The sequence below is a fragment of the Nicotiana tabacum genome, chromosome 14 (assembly GCF_000715075.1).
Source record: "Nicotiana tabacum cultivar K326 chromosome 14, ASM71507v2, whole genome shotgun sequence".
NCBI lineage: Eukaryota > Viridiplantae > Streptophyta > Magnoliopsida > Solanales > Solanaceae > Nicotiana > Nicotiana tabacum.
Genome location: NC_134093.1, coordinates 95082776 through 95103833, shown reverse-complemented (window position 1 = coordinate 95103833; position 21058 = coordinate 95082776). Strand labels below are relative to the sequence as shown.

The window sequence follows — 21058 nt, the reverse complement described above, 5'->3', positions numbered from 1 at the left end:
CAAATACAAATGGAGGGCATAATTGCTCTATTTTCAATAGTTCAAGGGCATATTTGACCCTTTTCCGTATAAAATAATACTTTTTTGCTGAGTTGAAAATCCATGTTGAGAAAAAGTCTTCTCTGTAAAAAAAAAAAAAAAAAGAGGCAAAGGAATGGCTTTCCATATCTTTTACGTAATAATTACTACAATGACAAGAAATCTCACCGGAAAATCCCTCCATCCAGCTGATCACAATATTCTGCTTTACTTTTTTTACTTATTATTTTCTTACTGGATTAAATTCGTGTGATTTGATTTTTATATTCTTTGAACTCCTAAGTCCTAGCATGTAAGATAACCAAACAATACCCCATTAGAGGGACTCGAATCCGGATCTGCTCAAAGGATACAATGTCATTGTTCATCATTGATGTATCCTTAATAAAATAACCTTTTACATTGTAATATCAAATCTTAATGCAAAATCTTATTATTAGAGTACCAAGCAATTAATGATAAAAACAATTTCGTTTCGTCTTCCTATTTTAATTTGCAACCGCATATCGAAATGTCTTAAGGGGTATATGGTCAAATATACCCCTGAACTATTAAAAATGGAGCAATTATGTCCTCCGTTTGTATTTGGATACAAAATTGTCCTTCATGTGGAGTCTGTTAGTTGGGATGGGGGTGGGGAGGGGGAGGGGGGGACAAAAGTGAACCAATTTATTAACGGCAAGGGCACTTTTGTACCCAAATACAAACGAAGACATAATTGCTCCATTTTCAATAGTTCAGGGGCATATTTGACCCTTTTCCGTTTTTAAAATCTAAAGAGCCAAAATTGCTTAAGTATATATTTAAGGGACCATTTTAGACAGTTCCAAACATAAAATACTATTGTCTTCTTCTCCAAAAATTTACACTAATCTATTTATGTTAGATTATTTGCAGGATTTCTTACTTTATTAAATAAAAGTAAAATATCCTTATAAAAAAGATCTCGATTATATATCTAGTAATAATTTTTTAGTACCTTTCAACTTAAAAGTTTATTAAAGCTAATTCTTTCATATTATTTCTTTTTCTGTCACGACCCAAAATTCCCTCCGTAGGAGGTCGTGATGGCACCTAGTATCTAAGACTAAGTAAGGGCAATTTTGTAACGGCAAGGGTAATTTTGTACCCAAATACAAACGAAGACATAATTGCTCTATTTTCAATAGTTCAGGAGCATATTTGACGCTTTTCCATTTTTAAAATCTAAAGAGCTAAAATTGCATAAGTATATATTTAAGGGAGCATTTTAGACAGTTCCAAACATAAAATACTATTGTCTTCTTCTCCAAAAATTTACACTAATCTATTTATGTTAGATTATTTGCAGGATTTCTTACTTTAGTAAATAAAAGTAAAATATCCTTATAAAAAAGATCTCGATTATATATATAGTAATAATTGTTTAGTATCTTTCAACTTAAAAGTTTATTAAAGCAAATTCTTTCATATTATTCCTTTTTCTGTCACGACCCCAAATTCTCTCCGTAGGAGGTCGTGATGGCACCTAATCTCTAAGATTAGGTAAGCCTATCAATGCAGAATAATAATAGATATCTGAAATAAATAAACTACAATTCAAATAATTACAACTCCCAAAACCCAGTAGAAATAAGTCACAAGCTTATAAGAATTTATCCTCAATGTCTCTATATATATCAAGGTCTAAAAAAAATAAGGAAGCAACATGATAATGATAGAAGGGAACTCCGGAGTCTGCGGACGCTGGCAGATATACCTCGAAGTCTCTATACACCGGTAACTCACTGATATCTGAGATGGTAAGATGTACCTGGATCTGCACAAAAAGATGTGCAGAAGCATAGTAAGAGTACACCACAGCGGTACCCAGTAAGTCCCAAGCCTAACCTTGATAGAGTAGTGACGAAGTCAGATCAAGCCCTACTGGAAAAATAAATAATGACATGGTAAAATGTTTAACAATATAATAAAGTAAAATGACAATGAAAATGAGTCAAGTAGTATATCACCATTTAATTACACCAAATAATAGAAATTAATACCTCGCGAAAACAAAATATAATTCTTTTCAACTTTAAGAAAAATCACAACAATAATCAATTGCGGCCATAAATTAATATCAGTAAGGGCACTCCCGAGGTACCGCCTCGTAGTCCCAAATCATAAATAAATTCACGATATTTCATTTCCTTATATCACGACGGGAGCCTTCACAATTTATTTAAAGAAAATACTTTTTCCGAAATAGCATCTCGCGTTTTTAGCCACCCTTATCACGCCGCATGACTTCTAATAGTTTTCCCTACTAGCCATGCGTATCAAGCCACCCTTATCTCACCGCATGCGTATCAATATTATAATATATCACAATTTGCACCTCAAGTGCCCAATATTTCAATTTGCCAAAATAAATCAACAACAATATTTTTCCATAATAAAGAGCTCACGGCTCATGCCAAAATAATCTAACAATAATATTTTTTCATAATAAAGAGCTCATGGCTCCATCGCAATGAGCACGTAAATCTCACAAAATATTCGGGAATAAATAACTCAACAAAATAATATTTTAATACGTTGCTTCAATACCAAATTTAAAATGTCAAATAATTCATATTAATAATATTTAATTTAAAGAAAATCATCCTTCAAATAATGCACAGAATAAAAGAAACCAAGTTTCAACTAAACAGGTAAAATAATTAGCAGGAAAAGGTCAAGCAAATTGAAAGTATAAACATCTAAATCAATGATGAAAAATATAGCAAGGTACAATTATTTAATTAATATGCAACAACGATCTACACAATTTAAGGACATAATCTTTCATATTTAGTCTGTGTACACACTCGTCACCTCATGTACACGACTTTCAACATATTTCAATTTATCATTTCAATACCAATCCTAGGGGAACTTTCCCCCACACAAGGTTACACAAGTCACTTACCTCGATTTGCTCCAATTTAACCAAGTAGTATGCCTTTTTCTCGATTTTTCTACTCCGATCGACTCGAATCTAGTCATAATTAATTCGACATAATCAACAAAAATTATAGAATCAATTCCATAAGAAAATAATATAATTTTCAATAAAAATTCGAAATTAACTCAAACATTACCCGTGGGGGCCACGTCTCGAAATCCGGCAAAGGTTATGAAATATGAACGCCCATTCAACCACGAGTCTAACCATACCAAAATGACTAAATTCTGATAACAATTCGACCCTCAAATCTATCCAAGAGGGTTTTTTAATTTTTCCAACTTAAATCATCAATTAATTGTTAAAAACAGTGATGGATTCGAGTAATTTAACCAAGATTGAGTTAACAACACTTACTCCGATGTTTTCTATGAAAATCTCCCAAGAATCTCCTCAATCTGAGCTCCAAATCGTTAAAAATAGAAAATGGGATGAAATCCCATTTTCAGAACTTAAACTTTCTGCCCACGCTTTTTCTTCTATACGATCGCGTCCAAAGGCACGCGATCGCGAAGAACAAAATAAGGTTGCCCAGAATTAAGCTTATGTGATCGCGGATAACTCCACGCAATCACCAAACACAACATTCCTAGACCTACGCGATCGCAGACTCATCCACGCGATCGCGAAGGGTTAAGCGCGTGGACCAGATTCTGCCTCGTTTCCTCTTCGCGAACGCGGTCTTAGCCACACGTTTGCATAGCACAGCTTGTCAAACCTACGCGATCGCGGACTCGCCCACGCGATCGCATAGCACAAAATTTCAGTTGTCCAATTAACTCTACGCGATCGCATACCTTCTCACGCGATCGCGTAGAAGGAAACCAGAACCTGCAGAAACCACAACTTGATCTATCAAGCCAAGTCCAAAAATAATCCGTTAGGCATCCGAAACTCACCCGAACCCCTCGGGACCTCAACCAAATATACCAATAAGTCCTTATATATCATACGAACTTAGTCGAGTCCTCAAATCACATCCAACAATACTAAAAACATGAATCACACATAGATTCAAGCCCAATGAACTTTGAAATTTTCAATTTCTACAAACGACGCTGGAACCTATCAAATCAAGTCCGATTGACTTCAAATTTTGCACGTAAGTCATAAATGACATAACGGAGCTATAAATATTTTCGGAACTGAATTATGACCCTGATATCAAAAAGTCAACTCCCTGATTAAACTTTCAAACTTAAATTCCTATTTTACCCATTTCAAGTCTAATTTAATTACGAACTTCCAAATAAAATTTCGAACACGCTCCTAAGTCCAAAATCACCATACAGAGCTGTTGGAATCATCAAAATTCTATTCCGGGGTCATTTTCTCAAAATATTGACCGAAGTCAAACTTAGCATTTTAAGGCCAACTTAAGGAACCAAGTGTTCCGATTTCAACCCGAACACTTTCAAATCCCGAACCAACCATCCCCGCAAGTCATAATTTATAAAAACACATACATGAAGTTTTTATTTAGGGGAACGGGGTTCTAAAAGTCAAAATGACATGTTGGATCATTATATTTTCCACCTCTTAAACAAACGTTCATCCTCGAACGGGTTTAGAATTATACCTGGAGTGGTGAAAAGATGAGGATAGCAGTTGCGCATATCATGCTCGGTCTCCCAAGTCCCCTCCTCGACCGGATGACCCCTCTACTGAACCTTCACGGAAGCAATATTCTTTGACCTCAGCTTTCGAACCTGCCTATCTAATATAGTCGCTGGTTCCTCAACATAAGACAGATCCTTATCCAACTGAACCGAACTGAAGTCTAACACATGAGACGGATCGCCGTGATATTTTCGAAGCATAGAAATATGGAATACCGGATGAACTGCAGAGAGACTAGGTGGTAGTGCAAGTCTGTAAGCCACCTCTCCAACTCTCTCAAGAATCTCAAAAGGCCCAATATACATAAGGCTCAACTTGCTCTTCTTCCCGAATCTCCTCACACCTTTCATAGGCGAAACCCGGAGCAGGACCCGCTCACCAACCATGAATGAAACATCACGAACCTTCCAATCCGCATAACTTTTCTATCTGGATTGGGCTGTACGAAGTCGATCCTGAATTAATTTAACCTTTTCCAAGGCATCCTGAACCAAGTCTGTACTCAATAGCCTAGCCTAGCCTAGCCTCGCCCGGTTCGAACCAACCCACTGGAGACCGACACTGCCTACCATACAAGGCCTCATACAGAGCCATCTGAATGCTCGACTTGCAGCTCTTGTTGTAAGCAAACTCCGCAAGTGTAAGAACTGATCCCAAGCACCCCCAAAATCTATAACACACGCACGAAGCATATCCTTCAATATCTAAATAGTACATTCGGACTGCCCATCTGTCTGAGGGTGAAATGTTGTACTCAACTCCACACGAGTAACCAACTCTCGTTGTACAGCCCTCCAAAACCATGATGTAAACTGTGTACCCCGGTCAGAGATGATAGATATCGGTATGCCATGAATTCTGACAATCTCGCGAATATAGACTTGAGCCAACTGCTCGGAAGAATAAGTAGACATCACAAGAATGAAATGAGCTGACTTGGTCAGCCTATCCACAATCACCCAAACTGCATCAAACTTCCGCTAAGTCCGTGGAAGCCTAACAATGAAATCCATAGTGATTCGCTCCCATTTCCACTCCGGAATTTCTAACTTCTGAAGCAATCCACCCGGTCGCTAATGCTCATATTTCACTTGTTGACAATTTAGACATTGAGCTACATACTCCACTATGTCTTTCTTCATCCGCCTCCACCAATAGTGTTGTCTCAAGTCCTGATACATCTTTGTAGCACTCGGATGAATTGAGTACCATGAACTGTGAGCCTCTTGGAGAATCAACTCACGCAAACCATCTACAGTAGGCACACATAGCCTGCCCTGCATCCGTAATACACCATCATCTCCAATAGTGACTTCCTTGGCATCACCGTGCTGAACTATATCCCTAAGGACAATCAGATGGGGGTCATCGTACTGACGCTCTCTGATACGATCATAAAGAGAAGACTGAGAAAACACACAAGCCAAAACTCGGTTCGGCTCGGAAATATCCAACCTGACAAACTGGTTGGTTAAGGCCTGAACATCCAAGGATAAAGGCCTCTCTGCTACCGGTCAATATGCTAAGCTTCCCAAACTCCCCGCCTTATGACTCAAGGCATCGGCCACTACATTGGCCTTCCCGGTATGATAGAGAACTGTGATATCATAATACTTAAGAAACTCCAACCATCTCCGCTGCCGCAAATTAAGATCATTCTGTTTAAACAGATGTTGTAGACTCCGGTGATCGGTGTAGACCTCACAATGGACACCGTACAAATAATGCCACCAAATCTTCAAGGCATGAACAATAGCTGCTAAGTCAAGGTCGTGGACCGGATAACTCTTCTCATGTACCTTTAACTGTCTGGATGCGTAGGCAATCACCCTACCGTCTTGCATCAACACTGCGCCGAGACCAATATGCGACGCATCACAATACACAGTATAAGACCCTGAACCTATAGGTAATATCAATACTGGGGCTGTAGTCAAAGTTGTCTTGAGCTTTTGGAAGCTTTCCTCACATTACTCGGTCCACCTGAACGGAGCACCCTTCTGGGTTAATTTGGTCATAGGTGTATCAATAGAAAAGAAATCTTCTACAAATCGGCGATAATACCCTGCCAAACCAAGGAAACTCCGGATCTCCGTAGCTAAGGACGGTCTGGACCAACTCTGCACTGCTTTAATCTTCTTTGGATCTACCTTTATCCCCTCGCACGAAACTATATGACCCAAAAATCCAACTGAATTAAGCCAGAATTCACACTTTGAAAATTTTGCATATAACTTCTTTTCTCTCAAAGTCTGAAGCACAGTTCTCAAGTGCTTCTTATGATCCTCCTGACTCCGGGAATACACCAGAATGTCGTCAATAAATACAATGACGAAGGAGTCAAGATAGGGATGAAATACACTATTCATTAAGTGCATAAATATTGCTGGGGCGTTGGTTAGCCCAAATAACATTATAAGGAACTCATAATGACTGTACCGAGTCCTAAAAGTAGTCTTCGGGATATCTGGTTCCCGAATCTTCAACTGATGATAGCCTGAACACAAGTCAATTTTAGAGAATACCCTGACACCCTGAAGCTGATCAAATAGGTCATCAATATGTGGCAATGGATACCTGTTCTTCACTGTAACCTTGTTCAGCTGGCGGTAATCAATACACATCCGTATAAAACCATCCTTCTTCTTCACAAATAAAACAGGAGCACCCCAAGGCGATACACTAGGCCGAATGAAGCCCTTATCAAGCAATTCCTGTAATTGTTCTTTTAATTCTTTCAACTCTGCTGGGGCCATACGATATGATGGAATAGAAATGGGCTGAGTTCCCAATAATACATCAATACCAAAGTCAATATCCCTGTCGAGTGGCATACCCGGAAGATCCGCTAAAAATACATCAGGAAAATCCCTTACTACAGGAACTGACTCTATGATAGGAGTATCAATACTAACATCTCTCACATAGGCCAGATACGCATCACACCCCTTCTCAACCATTCGTTGAGCTTAAAGAAATGAAACAACCCTGCTAGGAACATGATCCGAGGTACCTCTCCACTCTAGCCGTGGTAGACATGGCATAGCCAATATCACCATCTTGGCGTAACAATCAAGAATAGAGTGATAGGGTGACAACCAGTCCATGCCCAAAATAATATCGAAATCCACCATATTGAGCAATAATAAATCAGCTCTGGTCTCAAAACCACTGATAACAATTAAACACGACCGATACACATGATCCACAATAATAGATTCACCTACGGGTGTAGATACATAAACAGAAGAACTCAAGAAATCACGTGATATGCCCAAATACGGGGCAAAATAAGATGACACATAAGAATAAGTGGAGCCTGGATCAAATAAGACTGATGCATCTCTATGACAGACCAGAATAATACATGTGATAACAGAATCGGATGCAACGACCTCTGTCCTAGCAGGAAGGGCATAATATCTGGCCTGGCCTCCCCCTCTAAGGCGACCTCTACCTGTTCGACCTCCAACTCTAGCTGGTTAAGTAGGTGGAGTAGCAACTGGTGCAGTAATCATGTCCTGAGAATCCTGAGGGCCCTGTGGAATAGGTGAGGCCTTATAAATCTGTGGAGGTGCACCCCTCCTAAATCTGGGGCAATCTCTCATGATATGATGAGTGTCACCACACTCAAAATAAGCCATCGGAGGATGTGGCTGCTGGGACTGGCTCGGGCCTGATCGACTAGACTGCCCGCTGAAAGCACCCCGTACAGGAGGTACAATAGACATTGGCGGTGCATAATATATGGAACTTGAGGTTTGGGAGTAGCCGGAATACCAATGGAAGCTGGAAGTGCTGAATGAATAGGACGACTCACATAACCTCTACCATGACGGGATGCAACTAGGGCACGAGAATTTTTATATGTGCTAGAATCTCAGGGTCTCTTAGCTTCCCTCTATTCCCTATCCCGAGTCCGCATACCTTCCAATCTCCTAGCAATTGATACCACCTGTTGGTATGTGATTTCCATCTCTAGCTCTCAGGCCATACTGAATCCGATACTAGGGTGGAGACCCTCAATAAATCTGCGAACCCGCTCTCAAACAGTAGCAACTAAGGCTGGTGCATGCCTAGCCAACTCGCTAAATCAGACCACATACTCTGACACGGTCATAGAACCCTGGCGCAGCTGCTCAAACTCTGCGCACCATGCATCTCTAAGATTCTGAGGAACATACTCCCATAAGAACATATCTGAAAATTGAGTCCAAGTGAGTGAAGATGCCTCAGCGGGACTATCCAACTCATATGCCCGCCACCACTGGTAGGCTGCTCCTCTAAACTGGAATGCCGTGAAAGAAACCCCACTGGAATCCACAATACCCATAGTACGAAAGGATACTTGGGCCCGTGGCTCTGCAGTATGGGCGGCAGGAGTCTGTGCTCCTCCCCCGGCCTGAGATGTGGCAGGAGCAATTTGAATTAACCCTGCCTGAGCTAGAGTGCCAAACATTCTCAAAACCTGGGCAAGAGTCTCTTGAAGTGAAGGAGTAGTAACAAGTGTCTCAGGTGCATGCTCTCCAACTGGAGCTACTGGTGGCTCTGGTGCAGCAGCTCGTGCAGGTGCTCTGGCTGCACCGCATGATCTTTCTCGGCTTATGCCCCGACCCCGGCCTCTTGCGGCTCCAACAAGGGGCGCAGGTGTCTGATCATCGGATCCAGTTGTGCGTGTCCTCACCATCTGTGAGAGAATAGAAAGATAATGGTTTAGAACTTTGAAGTCAACAGTGCGCACGATAAGGAAACAAAGAAGGGAATATTTTCCTAAGAGTTCCATAGCCTCCCGAAGATAAGTACGGATGTCTCCGTATCGATCCGCAAGACTCTACTAAACTTGCTTATGACTCATAACACTTATGAAGCTAGAGCTCTCATACCAACTTGTCACGACCCCAAATTCCCTCTATAGGAGGTCGTGATGGCACCTAGTCTCTAAGACTAGGTAAGTCTATCAATGCAGAATAATAATAGATATTTGAAATAAATAAACTACAATTCAAATAATTACAACTCCCAAAACCCAGTAGAAATAAGTCACAAATTTTTAAGAATTTATCCTCAATGTCTCTATATATATCAAGGTCTAAATAAAATAAGGAAGCAACATGATAATGATAGAAGGGGACTCCAGAGTATACGGACGCTGGGAGATATACCTCGAAGTCTCCATACACCGGTAACTCACTGATGTCTGGGCTAGTAAGATGTATTTGGATCTGCACAAAAAGATACGCAGAAGCATAGTATGAGTACACAACAGCGATACCCAGTAAGTGTCAAGCCTAACCTCGGTAGAGTAGTGACGAGTTCAGGCCAGGCCCTACTGGAAAAATAAATAATGACATGGTAAAATGTTTAACAATATAATAAAGTAAAATGATAGTGAAAATGAGTCAAGTAGTATGCCACCATTAAATTACACCAAATAATGGCAATTAATATCTCGCGGAAACAAAACAAAATTCTTTTTAACTTTAAGAAAAATCACAACAATAATCAAAGGCAACTACGGCCATAAAACAATATCAGCAAGGGCACTCCCGAGGTACCGCCTCGTAGTCCCAATTCATAAATAAATTCACAATATCTCATTTCCTTATATCACCGCGGGAGCCTTCACAATTTATTTAAAGAAAATATTTTTTTCCGAAATAACATCCCGTGTTTTTAGCCACCCTTATCACACCGCATGACTTCTAGTAGTTTCCCCTATTAGCTATGTGTATCAAGCCACCCTTATCTCACCGCAAGCGTTTCAATACCACCTTATACCATCGCATGCGTATCAATATCACAATATATGACAATTTGTACCTCAAGTGCCCAATATTTTAATTTATCAAAATAAATCAACAACAATATTTTTCCATAATAAAGAGCTCACGGCTCATGCCAAAATAATCCAATAATAATAATTTTTACAATAAAGAGCTCACGGCTCCATCGCAATAAGCACGAAAATCTCTCAAAATATTCGGGAATAAATAACTCAACAAAATAATATTTTAATACGTTACTTTAATACCAAATTTAAAATGTCAAAAATTCATATTAATAATATTTAATTTAAAAAAAATCACCCTTCAAATAATGTACAGAATAAAAGAAACCAAGCTTCAACTAAACAGGTAAAACAATTAGGAGGAAAAGGTCAAGCATATTTAAAGTATAAACATTTAATCAATGATGAAGAATATAGCAAGGTACAATTATTTAATTAATATGCAATAATGATCTACACAATTTAAGGACATAATCTTTCACATTTATCCCGTGTACACACTCGTCACCTCGTGTACATGACTTTCAATACATTTTAATTTATCACTTCAATATCAATCCTAGGGAAAATTTTCCCTACACAAGGTTAGACAAGTCACTTACCTCAACTTGCTCCAATTTAACCAAGTAATATGCCTTTTCCTCGATTTTCCAACTTCGGTCGACTCGAATCTAGTCATAATTAATTCGACATAGTCAACAAAATTATAAAATCAATTCTATAAGAAAATACTATATTTTTCAATAAAAGTCCGAAATTACCTAAAACATTGTCCGTGGGGCCCACGTTTCCGAAATTACGAAATATGAACACCCATTCAACCACGAGTCTAACCATACCAAAATGACTAAATTCCGATAACAATTCGACCGTCAAATCTATCCAAAAGGGTTTTCAAATTTTTCCAACTTAAATCACCAATTAATTATTAAAAACAGTGATAGATTCGAGTAATTTAACCAAGATTGAGTTAAGAATACTTACCCCGATGTTTTCTCCGAAAATCTCCCAAACATCTCCTCAATCCGAGCTCCAAAACGTTAAAAATGGAGTCCCATTTTCAAAACTTAAACTTTCTACCCAGGCTTTTTCTTCTATATGATCGCGGCCAAAGGCATGCGATCGCGAAGAACAAAATAAGGTTACCCATAATTAAGCTTATGCGATCGCGGATAATTCCACGTGATCGCGAAACACAGCATTCCTAGACCTATGCGATCACGAAAGGTTAAGCGCATGGACAAGGTTTTTCCTCGTTTCCTCTTCGCGAACGCGGTCTTAGCCACGCGTTCGCATAGCACAGCTTGTCAAACCTACGCGATCGCGAACTCGCCCACGTGATCGTATAACACAAAATTTCAGCTGCCCAATTAACCCTACGCGATCACATACCTTCTCATGCGATCGCGTAGAAGGAAACCAGAACCTGCAGAAACCAGAACTTCAGCTATCAAGCCAAGTCCAAAAATGATCCGGTAGGCATCCGAAACTCACCCGAGCCTCTCGGGACCTTAATCAAATATACCAACAAGTACTAATACATCATACGAACTTAGTCGAGTCCTCAAATCATATCCAACAATACTAAAAACACGAATCACACATAGATTCAAGCCCAATGAATTTTGAAACTTTCAATTTCTACAAACGACGCAGGAACCTATCAAATCAAGTCCGATTGACCTCAAATTTTGCACGCAAGTCATAAATGACATAAGGAGCTATGAAAATTTTCAGAACTGGATTCCGACCCCGATATCAAAAAGTCAACTCCTCGGTCAAACTTCCAAACTTAAATTCCTATTCTAACCATTCCAAGCCTAATTTAATTACGAACTTCCAAATAAAATTTCGAACACGCTCCTAAGTCCAAAACCACCATACGGAGCTGTTGGAATCATCAAAATTCTGTTCCGATGTCGTTTTCTCAAAATATTGACCTAAGTCAAACTTAGCATTTTAAGGCCAACTTAAGGAACCAAGTGTTTCGATTTCAACCCGAAGACTTCCAAATTCCGAACCAACCATCCTCGCAAGTCATAATTTATAAAAACACATACGGGAAATTTTTATTTAGGGAAATGAGATTTTAAAAGTTAAAACGACCGGTTGGGTCATTACCTTTTCTCTGAAGTTTTGCATATAATAATAATAATAACAAAAAGAGGAGGAGGAGGAGGAGGAGGAAGAAGAAGAAGAGGAAGAAGAAGTACTCTTGCATAATAATTTCTTTACAACTGATTAAATGAGGAACATGGATGTTTCCTTTTCCACATTCTGCCTGAAACAACAAGCCTAAAATTAATATATTTGCTTCTTATAGTACGGAAGAGGGGTTGCTTCTTATAGTAAGGAAATTAATATATTTCTCATCGACAAGAGGGGTTGCTCTGATGGTAAGCAACCTTCACTTCTAACCAAGAGGTTGTGAGTTCGAGTCACCCCAAGAGCAAGGTGGGGAGTTTTTGGAGGGAGGGGTCTATCGGAAACAGCCTCTTCAGACCCCAACTAGTGGGATTATATATTGGGTTGTTGTTATTTTTGTTGCGGCTTCTTACAGTACGGAATAAATTAAATTTATGCACTAATATAATACTGCTGTTGTGTATCTTTCAACGTCAATGTAGGTTTTTTTGAATGAAATATAAGTCACCAGTCATCCCTTTTTCTCTTTATACCTAACTTTGATGTTGAATGCATTTACATTTTTGCCACAAACTTAATTATCCAACACCAAAAGAATTTGAAGAATCGTGTTACATGCGTCAAACGTGAAAAATATTAAATAAAATTCATATAATGTCAGTCACAATTTCCGATATCCGTAATACATATGGTATGGGTATTTTTCCATTTTGCATGATTATTAACCGCTAACTCGTACATACAACATCTTGCATATTGTATGCTTTTACAGATTTTCACACCACTTAATAAAAATACTTAATAGCCTATAATAAGTGTATTTTTCTAAACGTTCCTTTGTATCTCTTTTAAGTATCTCACTTAATTAACACTCTACTAATTGGAACAGATAGAGAGAATCTAGTTAATTGAAAGAAAAATGCATCTTATTCATAATAGTCTTTGCAAACATCCCAAATATACTTGGTACAAAATTTGTATCACAAAATGAATGAGAGGTTACACAACAATAGAATAATATAATGTACATACAAGACTTTTGAATTTAATATTATTCCAAATCAATTAATAAAATACTTAACAATTTTTTCATGCCTAATTTTTACCACCTGTGAAACGTCTGTTACCAATTCTGGAACGAACACTTTGTCTTACAGCAGCAGGGCTCTTGATATTGTTGCAGTCTAAACCTTCTTCATCTTCCTTGCAAATATTAGCAAAAAGACCAATTGGGTATTTTCCATTTAGATTAATGTAATAAAACATACTATCCGCACAGCCATTGTCCACATCATTTATCTCGTTTGTGTGTTTGCATGCTACTATCTTGAATGCATTGCAACATATTGCTGCATTGTATTGAGGTCCTTTGCATTGGCTCGTAAGGGGTTTGTAGTCTTCCTTCTCAAAATTAATGGGACAATTATCCTTGACTAAATATTGTTGAAGAAGGCCACGGCCCTGCACGTGAGACTCAAGCACGTCGTCTGCTCAAACACAAAGGGAATTTAGTTAAACACACAAGTTGGGGTCGGCTGTGTGAATCCTCATTGATTATGTTACTACATTCACTCATTTTCTGGCTAATATTATACAATATAAAAATAAAGGAAATTAGAATTTTTTAAATATATTTTCTACTGACGTAATAAATCTCCAAAAGGCTAAATAACTCTTGAAAAAGCATAAGGTGTAAACCATAGTTCAAAAAACAACTCGACTATATTTCTTTTTAGAATAAGCTCCTAGCAAACAAAATAGAAAGTAACAAAACCCCCAAATATTATTCCATAAGATCTTGAATGTAAAAAAAAAAGGATTTAATTTAACAGGGAAAAAAATTATTTTTTGTTAGGGCAAGTTGAATAATATCATGAACAATAACATTGATTGAAAGAAATAAAAATGCATGGAGGAATTTAATTACATTTGATGAAGGATGGGGAAGAGGAAACCAAGCCAACAAAGAAGAAGAGAAACAAGAAGAAGCATGATCGTTCAAACCCCATTGTTGCCTCTCTTCTTCTTAATTAATTTGGTTAGAGATTAACTCTTACTAATTTCCTTTTCTTCTCGTAATTGTAATAGTATGTCATTTTGAAATTTACTTTTAATTATAAGGTAGACAAAGGTTTACCATAACAAACGGAAGGCAATGAATGAAGAGAAAATTAAGACGAGAGACTCGGAGAAAGAAAGGCAGAAAATTTCGATGTCTTGACTACTAATCACATTGACTCTGTGCAAGCATGGGCTGCCCATCGGGAGGATATTTACGCTTAACAGTTTGACTTATCTGTTATCGGCTTATAAATATACTAATTCGGTCGTTTTAAACATTTGTATTCTGTTCAGATGCGCTCGAAGTCTTGAGTAGCTTCATATGATGTATTATGATTTGTGTGAATCGTCGATTTTGATTTTCAGGTGATTCGGTATTGATTTGGAAGAATGATTCTCAACTAGGAAGCTTTAAGTTGGAAGAGTTGACCAAGTTAGACTTTTATGTATTTGACCGGAGTTTTGATGATTCGGTTTGGTCCAGATAGAAATTTTGGATTTGGGCGTATGCCCGAATTTGCATTTGGAGATTTTTTCTGAAGGTTTTGGCGCTAATTGACGAAAGTTGGCAATGTGAAAATTTGGAAACACTACTAAAAAACAACAAATTTGCGACCACCAAATCAGTCAAAAATCGGTCGAAAATCATATTTTTCCGGCGGATTTCCGACTGAAAAGTGTCAGTCTGAAAACACGTGATCGCAATATATTTGCGACAGAATTAGCCGAAAATTTGCGACGGATTCAGTCGCAAAGTGAAAAATACATGGACATTTGAATTTAAGCAACTTGCGACCGAATTGGTCGCTAATTTTACGACTGATTTAGTCGATGACCAGAATTAAAAAAATAAATACAAATTAAAAGTTTTGATTGATTCCGTTGGAAAATTAAATAATAAAATTAATTTTTAATTAATTATTCCGACTGAAATAGTGTAATGACCCGATAGGTCATTTATAACTTTAGCCCTTACTTCAGTATTTCAAAACCTTAAATAGCTCCGTTTAACCTTTCTCGATTTACATGCACAGTCAGTGACTTTTTCTGGAAGGTTTTATGTGAAATATTGACTAAAATGTGAAATCGTGCCTTAAAAACTCATCCGAGTTGACTTTGGTCAATGTTTTAAGCAAACAAACCCGGTTCAGTATTTTGAAGGTTCCGTGGGTCCGTATCGTGATTTGACGCTTGGGCGTATGCCCGGAATCGAATTCAGAAGTCCCTAGCATGGCATTATCGTAATTTGTTGAAACTTTGAAGTTTAAAGGTTTAAGGAAATTTCAAGTTTGACCATAGTTTCACTTTATTGCTACCGGGTTTGGATTTAGGTTTCGGAACTTGGTATAACTTCATTACTGTATTTATGACTTGTCTGCAAAATTTGGTGCTAAACGGAGTTGATTTGACGTGATTCGGACGTCCGGTTGAAAAGTTTCATGTTCTTAAGTTTCATTGAAAATTTCCTTCGTTTTGGTGTCCGATTTATAGTTCTAGGTGTTATTTCGATTTTTTGATCGTGTGAGCGAGTTCGTAAGAGATTTTCTGGACTTGTGTGCATTTTTGGTTTGGAACCGCGATGGTCGGGTGAGTTTCAGATAGGCTACGAGTATTATGAACCTAAGGAAAATTTCTGATTTTGGCTTCTGCTGGTTTCTGGTGCGTGCTTCTTCGCGATCGCAAAGATTTGTTCGGACTGGTGATTTTCTTAATCGCGAACGCGGAGCGATGAGGGATTTACCCTTCGCGAACGCGACCAGCTTCTCGCGAACGCGTAGGGCTTGGACCTGGGAAGGGGGATCAGTGTTTTACTCTACGCGAACACGAGCATTGGCTCGCGAACTTGAAGGCCTGGGGGAGCAGCCTTCGCGAACACGTAGGCTATTTGGGCCGCTGTAAATCATGATCGCGGCAGACCTTTCGCGATCGCGGCAGACCTTTCGCGAACGCGAAGAAGGCCTGACGCCGAGACCTTAAAATATTTCAAATACGGGATTTCACCCATTTTCCACCATCTTTTCATTAGAGCTCGGCCTAGAGGCGATTTGGAAGAGAAAGTTCATCATCATTTCATAGGTTAGTATACTTTAACTTATTTTCTTCCATTTCCATTATTACCCATTAATTTCTGGCCTTGATCTTTGTTCTTCCATAGTAGAAAATTAGAGATTTGGAAAGAATTGGGGGATTTTGCAAATTTGAGATTTATACCTCAATTTGGGGTCGGATTTCGGAACTAATTACATAATCAGGTTCGGGGGTGAATGAGTAAAACTTTTTGATCAAGCGGGCTCGGGGTTGACTTTTTGGGAAAAGTGTGAAAATCTCAACTTTATGTACTGTATTTGATTTTCCTAGCATTATTTGATGTTATTAAATCGATTTTGGTTAGATTTGATTGATTTGGAGACGGATTCTAGAGGAAAGGCCCAGATAGAGCTCTGAGTTGATTGCTGAGTGAGGTAAGTATTGGGTTTAACCTTGATTTGAGGCAATTAGGAACCATTGAGCTTTGTGTTATGTGAAATTCATGTGTAACGGCGTACATGTGAGGTGACGAATGCATATACGCCGTCAAATTACTTGTTTCCCTGCTCTCTATTTTTCCGTATTACATTAATTATTTCATTCCATATCTTAACTGTTACATGCTTTAAATGCTTCCCATGCCTTTATTTTCTACTTGTCATTTATTATTCTCATGTTAAAAATATTAGATTCTTTCATGCTTCCATGATTTACCGCTACTTGACTTAATTGACTTACTTGTACCCTTTAGTTGTTATTTATTTGACATGTCTTACTGCCTAGTATTAATTATAGTGAATTCTTAATTTGAGACGAGATTTCCTTTCTGGTTCTGCTTTATATCCGTTAAACGTAAAGAATTCTTGTGATTCGAGTTGTTAAATTGATTGTATTTATTGATTTATTCATGATGGTACGGTGGGATCGGATTGCACGCCGTAATAGGTGAAATAAGGGTGGATTGATATGGCGAAATAAGGGTGAATTTATATTCATACGGTGGGATCGAGTTGCGTGCCGCAACAGGTAAAATAAGAGTGGATTGGCATGGTGAAATAAGGATGAATTATGATATTGATTGTGATTATATAGTGGGATAGGGTTGCCTGCCGCAACATATATTTACTTATTATTATCGATATTTATATGGTGGAATAAGGGAGAATAATATCATGCAGTAGGATCGGGTTGCGCGCCGCAACAGTTTATGTATTTTCTATTCCTTATTGTATTGTGTTGACCTCAGTGCTTTCGTATAAGACTCTAAGGATTGGTATCTCTAGTATTTACTGATTTTCCTTGAGGATTGAGTTATTTTCATGAGTTAACTGCCTTATTTCGCTTTCGTATTTTGCTTTCCTGTCAATATTTTATACTGCGTACAGGTTACTATAAATGACCCGCCTTAGCCTCATCACTACTTCATCGATGTTAGGCTTGACTCTTACAGAGTACATGGGGTCGGTTGTACTCATACTACACTCTGCACTTCTTGTGTAGATTTTGGAGTCGGTCCTAGCATCGGTTCGTAGATTGCTCGGGTTGGCTATCAGTACAGAGACTTGAGGTAAAACTGCTCGGCATTCGCAGCCCTAAAGTCCCCTTCTACCTTATTTTAGTTGTGTATTTTCATTTAGACAACTTTATTTTCATTCAGACCTTTATTTGTACTATTCTAGTAGCTCGTGCACTTGTGACACCAGATTCAGGGATGTATTTACATATTTCAGTTGTTAGGGTTTTTTCCACTTTATTTTAGTTCCATCTTAGTTATTTTAGTAATTGGCATCATTTAAATTTGATTTTCTTAAAACTGGCTAAAAATTTATCTAACGTTGGTTTGCCTGGCAAGTGAAATATTAGGCGCCATCTCGATTCCGAAGGTGAAAATTTTGGGTCATGACAAGTTGATATCAGAGCACTAAGTTACCTAGGTCTCACGAGTCACGAGCAAGCTTAGTAGAGTCTGGAGGATCTGTACGGAGACGGCTGTACTTATCTTATAGAGGCTATGAAGTTTAGGAATAATTTCACTTCTATTCTTCTCTGTCGTGCGATTTTATTCTATCATTGATGATTGAACTCTTCTATTCTTGTTCTCTCGCAGATGGCAAGAACATGTATTGCATCTACAGTTGGACAGCAGCTGGAGCCCCCAGTGGTAGCTCCTACTAAGGGTAGAGGTCGAGGCCGAGGTCGCGCCAAAGGCCGAGGCAAGGGTGGAGCTCTGCCTAGAGCTCGAGTAGCAGCACCAGCAGTGGAGCCTCAGGTAGATTTTTATGAGGAGGTTCCAGCTCAGACTGTACCTATTGGACCAGCTCAGGTCCCGAAGGGGTTCATAGCCACTCCAGTGCTTCAGGACGCTCTAGTCCATTTGGAGGGACTTATGGGGAGTGTGGCCCAGGCCGGTACATTCCCGGTGGCACCAGGCATCTCCCAGCCTGGGAGAGAAGCACAGACTCCTGCTACTCACAACCCGGAGCAGATGGCTCCCCAGTATCAGACTCCAGCAGCCCCGCCAGTTGGGGTAGTTCAGACGGTGGTTGCAGGCACAGGCCGGTGATAGGCCCGCCATGTCTTCTAAGGCTTTATTGAGATTGGACAAGTTTACTAAGCTCTTTTCAGTTCACTTCAGTGGTGCACCTTTTGAGGACCCACATGACTATATTGACCGTTGCTATGAGGTGCTGTGGAACATGGGTATAGTTGAGACCAATAGGGTCGATTTTGTTGTGTTTCAGATGACGGGTTCTGCTAAGAGGTGGTGGAGAGATTTTATGTTGACCAAACCAGCTGGGTAGCCTGCACTTACTTGGGATCAATTCTCGCAGCTATTTCTAGAGAAGTTCATCCCTATCACCCTGAGAGAGGAGTATCGCAGGCAGTTTGAGCGTCTTCAGCAGGGGAGTATGACTGTTACCCAGTACGAGACCTATTTTGTGGACCTAGATCATCATGCCATTATGTTTATTCCTACTGAGAAGGAGAGGGTTAAGAGATTTATTGATGGACTCACTTACACTATCAAGCTACATATGGTTGTAAATATTGCTAGACGGATCGAGATGGTTCGTGCTCAGGAGAGGGGGCAGGTGTCGGATAAGAGGCCTCGTCATTCCGGTAGTTTCAGTGGTGCCTCATCTGGAGGCAGTGGTACTTTTGGTAGAGGCCATCCTCCCAAGCCATTTCAGTTAGCGCTTCAAACATCTCATAGTGCTGCAGGTAGTCATGGTCCTTATGTGTCGTATTCTAGGCAGTCAGCCTACAGTGCACCATTAGCTCTTATCAGTGCGCCTCCGATTCAGAGTTATCATCGTGGTATTCCATCCCATTCGGGTCAATTTTAGCTTCAGCAACCACATCAGCAGGATGGGTATTTTGAGTGTGGTTATATTGGGCACATCAGGAGGTCCTGTCCGAGATTATTGGGAGGCATGCCATAGCAGAGTTCTCATTCCATGGTTCCGGCACCGGTTTCTCCACCTCTCTCTCATCCAGCCAGGGCAGGGGTCAGGCAGCCAGAGGTGGGGGTCAGGCCGTTAGAGATGGAGGTCAGGCCGTTAGAGGTAGAGGCCAGCCAGCTAGAGGATGTCCCATAGATGTGGTTTAGAGTGATGGGGCCCAACCCCGATGCTATGCTTTCCATGCTAGACCTCAGGCCGAGTCATATGACGCCGTTATCACAAGTATTGTTCCAATTTTCCATAGAGATGCTTCAGTTTTATTTGATCCCGGCTTTACTTATTCCTACGTGTCATCCTATTTTGCTGTATATCTGGTTGTGCCTCGTGATTCCTTGAGTGCTACTGTGTATGTGTCCACACCTGTGGGAGACTTTATTATTGTAGATTATGTCTATCGCTTATATGTGGTTACTATTGGGAGTCTTGAGACTAGCGTAGATCTCCTAATTCTTGATAGAGATGCTTCAGTTTTATTTGATCCCGACTCTACTTATTCTTACGTGTCATCCTATTTTGCTGTATATTTAGTTGTGCCTCGTGATTCCTTGAGTGCTCCTGTGTATGTGTCCATACCTGTGGGAGACTCTATTATTGTAGATCATGTCTATCGCTCGTATGTGGTTACTATTAGGAGTCTTGAGACTAGCGTAGATCTCCTAATTCTTGATATGGTAGATTTTGATGTCATCTTGGGTATGGATTGGCTGTCACCTTATCATGCTATATTGGATTGTCACGCCAAGACAATGACCTTATCCATGTTGGGGTTACCTCGATTAGAGTGGAGGGGGACTCATGGCCATTCTACCAGTAAAGTTATCTCTTATATGAAGGCTCGACGCATAGTCGATAAGGGGTGTCTAGCTTATTTTGCTTATATTCGCGATTCTAGTGTGGAGGTTCCTTCCATGGATTCAGTACCAGTTGTTCGTGAGTTTCCAGAGG

General features: G+C 39.4%; 1 long non-coding RNA gene across 1 annotated transcript; it reads right to left on the bottom strand.

Moving 5' to 3' along the window:
* Positions 1-13464: 13464 nt before the first annotated feature.
* On the bottom strand, positions 13465-14630 carry LOC107783568 (uncharacterized). Its single transcript, XR_012698902.1, has 2 exons — positions 14488-14630; positions 13465-14047 (listed from the first exon to the last, which is right to left on the bottom strand). It is a non-coding gene; the product is annotated as an uncharacterized LOC107783568 (long non-coding RNA).
* Positions 14631-21058: the final 6428 nt, after the last annotated feature.